At 31.7% G+C, this 11980-nt stretch overlaps 1 pseudogene; it reads right to left on the reverse strand.

Annotated features, from left to right (window-relative positions):
- Positions 1 to 306: 306 nt before the first annotated feature.
- On the reverse strand, positions 307 to 11816 carry LOC120576952 (heat shock cognate 70 kDa protein-like; annotated as a pseudogene).
- Between the last annotated feature and the right edge of the window lie 164 nt (positions 11817 to 11980).

Genomic DNA, 11980 nt, shown 5'->3' on the forward strand with positions numbered 1-11980 from the left:
AACAAGTGTTTCAAGGGAATGACAAAACAATAAGGAAGTTGAGTCAACAAAATTTGATTATTAAGTTACACAATCAAGTAAAATCACACTACTAAGTGTCATCCTTGTTATCTGCAACTGCAAGTTTAATTATTTCGTCGGTAGAACATTTCATAAACTTCTAGTTGACGCAAGATTCAGAATGTTAGGATAGTCATCTAAGTATATTGTTCTTAAAACATAAGAAAAAATTCTGTAGGAAATGGTAATCTCATAAGAAATAGCATTTGTTGAAAACTAGCAACCATGATTGAGAAGTTACACGCTTCATGAAGGCTTCTTCTCCATGCTATTTGCAAGATTAATTTTTTCCTGATATAGCTTCAACAAATGAGTAGAGTCCTCCTTAAACCATTTCACAAACTTGTCCAGAAACAACTTTTCTGACATAGCAAATGGTGTACTTAGTGCCGCATCCTTTCTTCTCAAACCTTTTGATAGAGGGAACTTCAAAACTGCAGCCCTTGGAATCACCCGCTTCTCGAGTCTCAATAGAAAGATTCCCAGAACCCCATATGATCCGGGTCTTGGGTTTGTCAGACCCAATCCACGTACACCCCGGCTCACGGCAACATAACACTAACAATTATTTTTTTTTCAAACTTTAAAAAAAAATATAATCAAGTGATTAATTATACTTTTTTGCTAAATTTATTAGTTATGTTTACTAAATTAATTTGTATCAAAAAGTAGTAAGTGAATTATTTTTTTTTTATGAAAAGTAGCAAGTGAAATTAGTGCACGAGATATCAGTACCAACCTTCTCTTGAAGTAATTAACTTTCTAAAAAAATTAATTTGTTGATCCCTCTACATCCAGTTTGATCACAATAGATTTCTCATTGTGTGTGAGTGGCATTATTATAAGACAATAATATGATATTTGGGAGATGATATTGATATTTTTTTTTTTTATTAAACTAGTGTGCCTAAGGAGGGCAACACTTAAAATATATTAAAGAAAAAGTGGAGTACAAAAAGGAGGGGGGGTCGAGCCAAACCCTCAAAAGCTATACAAATCTATAGAAGGGAAGGCCAAGTCTATTCTTGATCAAATCCTCTCTAATGTCCACAGGAGGAGAATTCCACCAAAGAAAACCATCTAAAGCTAACCCTAACCTAGCTAGCTTGTCTGCACAGTGATTTCCTTCCCTATAGATGTGAGTGATCATACAATTCATATTACTCATCAAGTGAACACAGTTGAGCCATCTATTCTTTAACTGCCAAGGAACAATATTAGGTGATTTAACTGCCAAGTTAGCAAGCTTTGAGTCACTTTCAATCCAAAGATTATTCCAATTTCTATCAATTGCGCATTCAACTGCCAGGATGACACCCATAAGCTCTGCATAGAAAGAATTAGAGATGCCTAGGTTTGATGATATTGATATTAATTAAAGTGATAACAATCATTGACCATGAATTAGAGAAATAGTTACCATTTTTGCGCTATTACCAAGCATAGGACTTTCAATTCCAGCTAAGACTCTAGCTCTTCTCATGCTGCTTTACACACCATGCGCATCACAACAATGTTGTCGAAAGCAGATCGCAAAAAATAGTAGTTTGTTCAAATTCCGCTATGCTACAATGTTATAGCTCCGCAATAGCCGTATTTTACAGCTTGCAACCATTTGCTCCAATTACTGAAACTACTTTGAATGGTACAGAAGTATTCCTAGGAATCACCACACTCATAATATCTCCGGTCACTTCAATACCAAGGGACAAAGGGGTAACATCTCTCAGCACCATGTTTGGAACATTCTTAGTGTCTTCACTAAGCAAAACAGCCTGGACAGCTGCACCATAAGCAAGGTTAATGCTCTTGCATAATTCCTTCCCTTTGAACCACCAACAAGGAATACATCATCGACACTATTCTTGTCCATCTTAGCATCTGCAAGGCAACTCTTGGCAATCTCCATACACTTTTCAAAGAGATCCATATTCAGTTGCTCAAACTTAGCCCGTGTGATTGATGAACACAAGTCAATGCCCTGACATATAGCATCTATGTCAATTGTGGCCTTAGTGATGTAAGAAAGTTCTCTTTTTGCCCTTTCGCAAGAATTCCGCAACCTTCTCAGGGATTTTGGGTCACCACTAATGTCAACTTTAATTTGTTCTTCCTCTCAAACTCTTTTACAAAGTGTTTCACCATTCTGTTATCAAAGTCCTCTCCTCCGAGGTGTGTGTCTCCGGAAGTGGCCTTGACTTCAAAGAGATTATTCTTAATTGTGAGAAGAGAAACATCAAAAGTTCCACCACCGAGATCAAAGATGAAAATATTTCTCTCTTTAACACAATTAGATCTCTTTTGAAGTCCATATGCAAGAGCAGCTGCAGTTGGTTCATTGATTATCTGCATTACATTAAGACCAGCAATTTCACCTGCATCTTTGGTGGCTCTTCTTTGAGAATCATTAAAATAAGCAGGTACGGTAATCACAGCATTCTCAACCGTCGACTCCAAAAATGCTTCTGCAATCTCTCGCATCTGTGTGAGAATCATAGCTGATATTTCTTCGGCAACAAGATGCTTTTCCTTGCCCCTGTATTTCACAAGGACCGTTGGTTTGTCATTATCGCCAGCGATGACCTTAAAGGGCCACAACAGTACATCACTTTGGACTATGGAATCACTGTATTTCCTTCCAATTAACCTCTTTGCATCTGCAAAAATTAAAATGGTCATGCATGTATTATTTGTTTTTCAAATGTAACAATAGGAAAATAAAATATAACAATAACAATTATAAAAGTATCTAAAAGAGCTAAATATGCTTGTAGATTATAATCATCTCAAATTTGACTGAATTTTGTTTTTAGTCTTTGTACTCTCACTATCTAGTCCTTACAAATTTTGAAATAGAAATAATATTTGTACAATCATTTTTTTGACAACTTTTATGACAACCAAAGTTTTAAATAAAGGTGTGGTCATGGTCGCAGTCGCGTTAAGATTTTCGTGGTTTCAGCTGTAATGGATGTTGCGGTACAAACAACAGTCTTCGTGGTGTTAATTATCACAATGTTGCACATATCTTATTAAAATTATTTATATTAACATATAAAGTATAATAACTTAGATTTTTTTTTTTTTTCCCATTGTTATAACATGTTTAAAGTAAATATTATAATTATAAAACTAGGCTACATTCCAAATTAAAAAAACCATGACCTCGTCCTATATTATCAAAACGCACAGAGCACATACAATCTAATTTTTCCAACACCACACATGTACAACAACACAAAACACACGCAGCAAACGTTAAACAACAGAGTTACAAACGGCAAAATAATGAAGCACACAACAACACAATGAGGTCACTCATTCATTCTCTAACTCTATCAATCACTAGTCATTTATTCTCTATTTTTCTTTCCCATCATTAATAGAGTCATATCACAATCAAAAGTTGTCCCTTATATTTTAAAAGTTTTAAGTTGGTCCCCTACATTTTAAAAGTTTCATGTTGGTCCAAAACGTTACTCACATTGTAATAAGTTAGTCCCTTTTGATCATTGTGTATGATTTCCACACGATTGTTTTGCTCCTGCCATACTCCAACACATGAGTAGGTTGTTCCAAGGTCAATTCCAATTTGCTGGACCTTCGTATTTTTTCAAGTGATTGAAGACTGTTTTGGAGAATATCTAAATTCAGAATCTGTAAATTAGGAAATAGATATAGCTGTGCTTATTATTACGGGCTGGTACTTGAGTATGAAAATTAGTGAAAATTAGTTGTATCCTTTTTTTCTTTTTCTTGAAGAACTAATTTAATAACTTCTCGGGGCTACCTCGGCACTAGGAGTACATAGAAAGAAAGAAAATTATGTTACATACATACACCCTACCGTCACTAATGTAACCAAAAGTTTGATTTTTAGGTTCATTAATTAAATGACGTATGTAGTCTATAATAAAGACTACATACATTATTTAATAAATGAATTTAAAAATCAAATTTTTATTTATATTAGTGACAGGAGGGTGTACATACACTCACGATGGTTTGGCTTCTTGGCAAGAGAATCGTTAAGTCCCCATTGCTCTTGTCAAATGTCTCATTTGTTGGAATTTTAGTTGTTTCATTATTTATTTTAAATATAGTATTTATTATTTTATCATACTCCCTCCGTTCTTAAAATAAGAAAATTTTCAAAAAAGAAAATTAAATCCTAATTATTAAAAGGGTTTGTTTAATATTTGCAACATTGTGCATGTTATAACAACTAATAAAAGTAACTTTTACTTTAAAAACAACAATTATTTATTCAAAAGTTTAATATTTAATTATAAATGTAAAAGTTCAAATACAAAATTTCTATTTTAAACGTCTTAACATGTCAAATTTGCACATGATAAAAAAACCCTTATAATAAAATGTTACAATTTTCAAGGCGGAGTCTTTGATTTTTTTTTTTCCACCTTTCATTTAATATTTGTCTTTTCACATTTTTTTACGAGGATATATTTATAAAAATATTTAAAAATTTAACATTAATTAATGATTGTATTGATTTTAATATTTTTTAGTTTTAAAAATATCTCGGATGAGCCGTTAAAATAAACAATGAAGTACAATATAATTTATTTTGGCGAATATTTTATCGTTTTATTTTAATTGTCTTCAACAAGAAATGTAATATAGTTAACCCACATATTCCTAACAATATAAAAATGTACTTTATCATTAATATAAGTAATTGGAATATATATAGAAAATGTCGTTTTTTTAAAATTTATAAATACCAAATTATTTGGCCACTTTGTTTTTACTTTCTTGAAACACTTCATCCTGTTCAAATAAATGAAAAACAAAAAAGAAAGGAAAAAACATCAAGAGTTAGCTGAAACATTTATCTTCTGTTGTATCCTTAATTATATTCTCATTTTGTTTCGTTACCAAAAGTTAAGAAATTAGTTTGCACTTTGCAATCAAGGTAAGTGAGAATAGATTAATCAAATTAGATATTCTAATGAAGGATGTTCGAAACAACAATGACGACGACGAAAAAGTAAATCAACAAAGACATGGATATACAACAACAAAACACCTATCAATTCAAAAATCAACAACAAACAAGAAATTAACTTTCAAATTCGAAGTGAAAAACCTAAGACAGAGAGTGAGAGAGACTGCGACAGGGGCTTTCACCTCGCCTACAACAACACGGATTGAATAGATAGAGAGTGAAACGGGAAGCGACATTAAAAGAGCTGAAGAGGGAAGTTGAAGTTTGAAATTTTGTGCGTTAGAAGGAAGGGAGTGCTTGAGTAGTGGAGAGGGTCAGTCATTTTTGTATTTTTCTTTAATAGCAAGGGTGTTTTTGTAATTTCCTAATAGAAAAAATTGTTTTGTTTTTCGGATGGGTGGGTCGTGGCCCACCTTAGCCCATACAAAGCCCTGCCACTAACCGCAGGGAGTATTAAATGTAACAGTCCAATTTTCGCTAAATTTAATTTTAATTTTTTTAATGTGTGTTTATTATGCTCGTATGTGATTAATTGCTTAAGTGTGTATTTTAAGGAGTTTTTGTGTTAGAAGGGTATTTTGGTCATTTGGTGAGTAAGGGTAAATTATTAATTTCATGGTGAGGATTATTTTAGTGCTTATTGTGAATTATTGTTTTACTAAGTTACTAGTGTGGTAATTAGTTGTGAGCCGGTAAGTGATCATTATTATTATTTTTACCGTTAAGTGAGTAGAAACATTATGAATTGGTTAATGAGTGTGTTGAACCCATTAAGACATTAAGGGTTAAGCCCAATAGTCGTGAGCCTATTTAAACCTTAGTTTTTGAGGAATTTAGGTCACCTAGTATCATTTATTAATTTCATAAGAATCTTGAGAGAGGTAGAGAGAGAAAACTCAAAAGAAGGAGCAAAAGGGTTAGAAGGAAGAAAGCTTGAAGAACCAAGACGTGATAGAGATTCTAGGAGCTAAATTGAAGCTTTTGCTAGGATTATTGCTTATTGAGGTAAGGGGGTTATATTTCATTCATAATCTCTTAGTTTATTTTCTTCCCTAATTCTATGCATAAGTGCTTATTTGATATAAGTGATTATTGTGAACTCAGTTGTTGAAATTTGTGCTCTTGTTATGATGATATGTTTGAGTATATGAATTTGATGATAATTGAATTGTTGTTGATGAAATTGCATGTTCATGATATATATAAATGAGTATATTGTGAGTTATGCTCAAATGGATGAATTGTGTTAGGTTGTTGTTGATTTGTGATTGAATATATGTTTAATTGATGTTGTTGTTGTTATGAGATGTTGTTGTTGATGATTCACACCTTGGGTGTTCATAATTTCATAATTGTAGTATGAATTGAGTTGTTTTTGAGGGTTTTTGTAAAAATGGGTTGATTTGATGAATTGTGTTGAAATGGTATTTGATTTCATGTTTGATGTGTTTTTTAAAGCCCCTTTGAGTATATGAACCTGTAAACAATTTTTGGGACGAGTTTGGACATTTGGGAGATCAAAATTTGGGTTTTTGGGTGAAAAATGGTTTAAACTCGTGAAAAATTCTGCATAACTGATGACTGTACGCTTAACCGTGCTCCAAGCGTACATCTACTGTTAGCTTCTGGAGTCAGTACGCTTAAGCGTACATGTGGAAGCTTAAGCGTACTACTCTTTGACTGCATACCCTGTTTCGGGTTCTCGCGTCTTTTTCACACGTTTCTATTTTGAATTGACCTTTGGTGTACACATGAAAGTTTTAGATAATTGTGTTAGCTTTTCAATGGTTTTCGTGTGATGTGAAGATGATTTTTAGATTTTAAGTTATGATGAAAATACTCCAAGTGGGTCTTGGTAAAACTTTATGAAAATTCAGCATAACCGTTTCTAAGTCAACCCAAAGCTAATGGTTTGTTTCCAAACTCCAAAAATTGTGTACTATGATTTCAATTAAGGTGTTTAAGAGTATTTAACCTATGTTGTAATGGATTTAACTTTGTTTTGAAAATGATTTGGTTTTGCATTATGAGTAAAGCGATGCGAACTTTGCGAATTTTTAAGATTTGAGTGAGTTGGCCTATGAAACGTTGATGTATACACTACTGTACTCATATGTGATTTGTGTATATACTTAGTTGAGGTTTCCCAACTTGTTTGTCGGATAATTTGGAAAATGGTAAAATGATACGAACTTGTCGCAACTTTGTGATTTTGATGATTTTGTCGTAGTCGGCCGGTGAAATGCACATGTACATTCAACTACACTCATATGTGATCTAAGTTTATACATAGTCGAGGCCCTAGAGTTTATTTTCTTAGTTTTGGTTCAATTGTCTCAATTATTTTAAAGTTGTAATATGAGAGACGAATTTTGTCAAAAATAATCTTTAAGTCCAAATACTTGGAAAATCTTATGTGGATAGTTTGCTATGATTATATGAAGATATGTGAATGCTTTCTAAGTGCTGAATATGATGTTTATCATTGTGTGTTGTATGTTCTCCTTTACTTGAATTGTGAGAAATCGTATGGAGTTGTTGAACTATATGATATAGTTGATGTTGATTAATGCATATATGTTAATTGATTGTGATATTGTCGGTGAATGCATATATGTTAAGTGATGGTGATTGCATATATGCTAAATGATTGATGAGGATGTGGTGATGACTCTTAATTGATTTATGACTTGATTGATTGTTTGGACGTAAATACTTGATAATGCAATTGTTGTTGAAGTGGTCAATATAAATGGAGGTTATCCTTTATATTGTTGTTGAATATTATGAGGTAATTTTGCATTGTCGACTCTTTGCTTGTATGTTCATGGATCATAGTCATGTTGAGACTTGATGTTGTAAAAGAGGGTTACTCTTTTACTTCGGTGATAATGTAAGACGGGTGTGAAATCTTACATATGATGTTTTTATTGCATCATGGGTGACGACCTTGAGGTGATTTGGTACCACATGCATATATTTGTCGGGATTAGGCGCATATCATATTGGCATAAGTCTTAATTGTTGCATGTGAATGATGATTGTTGATGATAAGTGTGTTTGATGAATACATACTTGTGACATTTGGAATCGATTGGTTGATGAATTATGTCATAATTGAATATGTGACTTGATGAATTTGTGCATTGGTGAAATTTGTTGAATGTTGTGATCTATGTGGATTGGTGTATATGTACAATTGTGGACCTTGTTGATGGTTGTAAATAATTGAGCTATGCTCTAGTTGCATTCCTTACTTTTTTTTGCTTATATACTTGGTGAATCAATTTGATGATAATTATTTTGATAATAATGATGAGGTGAGAATTGTATATGTATATATTTATGATTCAGTGATTCCTTTGATGATGATGATTGCTTGCTTATAACTTGAAATGAAGAATAAGGTGGGTAATCCTTTCTTTGATTGATATTGATAAATGATGAGCTTATGTCGATGACTTGATTAGAGATTGAATATGTTTGTCTCACTTTCTTTTTTAACAAACAAAAATGATAAAGGTTACTCCCTCCATCCCAAATTGTATGACGTTTTGTGTATTTTACACGTATTAAGAAATACAATTAATATTGTGTAGAAAAGATATATTATTAGTTGTTTTACAAAATTGTCCTTAATAAATAATATGGGAAAAATAAATGAAAGAATTGAAAGAAGAGAGTAATAAACGGCTAAAATTATAATAGAAAAAATAACATTAATTATGCATTGATATTGTAAAACGACATATAATTTAGGACAATTTTTTTTTCCCGTAAATCGACATACAATTTGGGACGGAGGGAGTATAAACTAACTCTCACTTTAATTATGAGTCTTGCTAACAAGTATCATACTTCCTATAAGAAACATTTAACTTTTTTGATTCATTGCATAAATGATGTATTTGGTCTATATTCTAGACAAGATACATCAATTACTCAATGAATCTAAAAAATCAAATTTTTCTTATAAATAGGACCGAAGGTACACTTAAGATATTTGTTGAAGATTTAAGAATATAAATAATTGATAAATTTTATGTAGAAAAATTAATTTTTTAAAGTTTCAATGCATGAACCATTTCTACGACAAAATTTCTTCTTTAAACTTAACAAATGCCCAATTTCTCTTATTATATTAGTGTGTGCTAAGGAATAGGCAAATAGCCATGACGGTCTTTGAATATTAAGACACTCAATTTGTAAGGACAATCTTCAACAGAAATTAAAATTATAATACTACTTATGTCATAAGGATTTACGTTATATATCAATCACAACTTCAAGTCTACTCAAACAAAAACAAGACTATAAATAAATAAAGTACCAGAAAAGAGCAGCTCCAATGTTTTTTTTGAAAAGACTAAAATGAGATATATATTACCACGACACAGGCCTTCCTTGGCTCAAGATGAGCCAAGGAAGTAATACCTTAAAGAGAGACGCCGAATATACAAAAATTACACAAACTAAAGTCAGCACCATAAAACAAAACTAGAACTAACCAGTTAAGTTAGCCTATGCCTAGAATAGAAAACGGACTTAGCCGCCAACCATTATAGTTAAAAGGAAGATTGGAAAACTTCACCTTTAACCAATGGAAAGTTAGCAACTTAATCCTATCCACCACCTGATTAAGAGAATTACTTAACGCGTTAAAAATCATGCTATTTCTTTCCTTCCAAATTTCCCAAACTGTAGCAAACCAGATAACCTGTAAAATAGATTGCCTCGATTTAGAGACGCCACCAAGATTTTGAAACTGGTGCAAATGACGAAAACCATCTTGAGGTAATGCCGTTGCAATTCCAAGCCACTGAAGAATATGATTCCAAACCGAGCTAAAGAAAGAACAATGAAAAAATAAATAAATGGGTGATGGATAATAAATAAGGATGCAAATCAAATAACAAAATTATCATTAATCAATTATAATCACTTCAACATCTGAAAAACCTTTGTCGACAAAATGTTTTGGACGATTATATCACTTTGAATGACATAATCACTATATTTTCTTCCAGTTAACCTCTTTGCATCTGCAAAAATTAAAATAGTGATGGATAATTTGTTGTTCACATGTTCATTAAAACAATTATAACAATTCACCAAAACATTAGTTACTTGTTCAAAAACATATTTTACTGATTATATATAACACCCTTAAAATATGTTTTTGTTATAATCAGTAAAATTTCATTTATAATCAATAAAATATGTTTTTGGTCTCTATACTCATTTTTTTTTTTTGAACAAGCAAAAATGAGATGTATTACCACAAGAAAAGGTTCTACCTTCTAGCATAAGATGTGCCTAGAAGGTTAGAACAAGAAACACCAAGTATCCTAAATATTTACAAAAAAGACAGTCAACCGATGTCCAAACAAGCAAAGGGTTGCTGCCACCACAAATGATAACCAAAGGGAAAAACAACTTTTTTTGCTTTAAGCCATTCAAGGAAGTAATTTTGATCTTTTCCATGAGCTGCATAATAGGATTTAATTTATTAGAAAACAGTCTATTATTCTTTTCGATCCAGTGCACATAAACTGTACATAACCAAATCAACATAAACTGTGCATAACCAAATCAGCTGCAAAAACATACGTCGGGGTTTGTAACTTCCCATGGAGTAAGCAAATTGGTGAAAGTGATCCATAATATGTTGGTCTCTATAATCCTTTTGAATTTTAGTGAATTATGTTTTTCACCTTAATAGGATGATATGGTTCACGGAAACTGTAATAGGGTGTTTAAAACTGAACAAATCCAAAAGAAAAATTGCAAACCGAACAAATTCAAATCGAAACTGTAAAAAATCGCATTTGGTTCGGATGTATTCGGATCATTTTTTTCTCAACCGAATGGTTTTGCTTGGTTTGCGGTTTAAATTTTACCAGCCGAACCAAACCAAACCAAACCGCAATATAAGAAAAACACTAATTAAATATATATCATCAAGACCAATGCTCATAGAAATTCAATGGAAACTTTAATAAAATGACATAATTTTTTTTTCTTGTTAAGTTTTTCTTCTTTGCTTTTTCTGTAAAAAAAATGTATTTATGTACAACTAGAACTTTTAGAGAATGATTAAAATTTCAGTCTTTTGTATTTCTTACAAAATAAGATTACTTTTTGCCCACGTTTTAATTTGTTGGGAACATTGTTGATGGAAATAAAATTGTAATGTTGGATGAAATTTAAAAAATTGTTTAAAATTTGTTGTGTTTTAGCTATTTAATTTGATATTAAAGTTGAAAACAATAAAAAAAATATTGTCTAAAAAAACCGCACCAACCGATCCAATCCAAACCGCATTAGTTTGATTTCATTTAGTTCGGATTTTATTTTAAAAGTCAACCGAACCGAACCAAACCGCATACTTATTTATCTTGCGGTTCGGATGACTTTTAACCTCAAAACCGAACCAAACCGCACCGCGAACACTCTTATGTACATATACTAAATAGTTAGTACAAAAATATTTAACCCTAACAAATACTTTGATATATTTATACGTAATAAAAAAAATTAAACTATGCTGGACAAAAAGAAAAAATGAATTACCAAAGGTAGTGTTGGTTGGATTAGAAGCAGCTTGATTTTTGGCAGCATCACCAATCAATCTTTGAGATTTAGTGAAAGCAACACAAGAAGGTGTTGTGTAATTAAGAAAACTACGAGCAACATAAAAAATTTCATTCCAGCAAAGACAGTTTACCCTATAAAGCTTGCAATTATTTGAATCCATATACTGCAATTACTTGGTAGGTAAAGCCATGATGAAATCTGTGAATTATTAGTGATGACTCTTCTTATGAGCATATAGTAAGACATTCAATTTCAAAAAGTCAAACAGCAACACATTAAAATTGGAAAATATCAAAAAGATTTAAGTACCAAATATAGCATACTATATCAAAATGTGTCATCAGAAAATCAAAA

This window comes from Medicago truncatula, chromosome 7, assembly GCF_003473485.1.
Source record: "Medicago truncatula cultivar Jemalong A17 chromosome 7, MtrunA17r5.0-ANR, whole genome shotgun sequence".
NCBI classification, from domain to species: Eukaryota; Viridiplantae; Streptophyta; class Magnoliopsida; order Fabales; family Fabaceae; genus Medicago; species Medicago truncatula.